This window comes from Meleagris gallopavo, chromosome 5, assembly GCF_000146605.3.
Source record: "Meleagris gallopavo isolate NT-WF06-2002-E0010 breed Aviagen turkey brand Nicholas breeding stock chromosome 5, Turkey_5.1, whole genome shotgun sequence".
Classification (NCBI taxonomy): Eukaryota; Metazoa; Chordata; class Aves; order Galliformes; family Phasianidae; genus Meleagris; species Meleagris gallopavo.
The window spans coordinates 41,264,658-41,265,082 of record NC_015015.2 but is presented as its reverse complement, the minus strand read 5'-3'; the positions used below and the strand labels follow the sequence as shown (position 1 = coordinate 41,265,082).

The following is a 425-nucleotide window of genomic DNA, read 5'->3' as shown; positions in this document are numbered from 1 at the left end:
TCTTTTTTTTTTTCTTTTTCTCTCTGTCCTCTAGAAATGATGAGAGGATCACATGAGGAGCTGGCACGGAGACCCAGGACCCTTGGACGTCGGAAGAGGCATCGAACACATAGATGTGAGTGTGTGAATGCGTGCGGCTAGCTCCCTCCGAGTGCCGCGCCTCAGCCGGCGTTGCAGGCTGATCTTAGCAGTAATGATGCCTCAGATCTGACTATTCCCTGCTAATGTGAGTCGTGCCTTTTTTTCCTCCCTGCCTGACACCCCAGGGAGATGTTTACAGTAATGAATTCAGTTGATAGCCATCTCTCTCTCCCCTGGAGTCCCTCCCACATTTCTAGTTTAAAGAATGCTTGGAAGGCAGGGCTGCAACCTAAAGCTTTCCAAGAGGCAAAGTCAGGCTAGGCTTTCTCTCTTCCTTTTTTTTT

At 49.2% G+C, this 425-nt stretch overlaps 1 protein-coding gene and 1 long non-coding RNA gene across 2 annotated transcripts in view; one reads left to right on the top strand and one right to left on the bottom strand.

Moving 5' to 3' along the window:
- Positions 1–425, bottom strand: part of FLRT2 (fibronectin leucine rich transmembrane protein 2) — a 56,259-nt gene that overhangs the window by 53,607 nt on the left and 2,227 nt on the right. The window lies entirely within an intron of this gene.
- The window catches only part of LOC116216688, a 3,416-nt gene continuing 2,997 nt past the window's right edge, over positions 7–425 (top strand). Inside the window, exon 1 of the long non-coding RNA XR_004159957.1 lies at positions 7–115. This is a non-coding gene — a long non-coding RNA (uncharacterized LOC116216688). The remainder of the gene's footprint in view (positions 116–425) is intronic.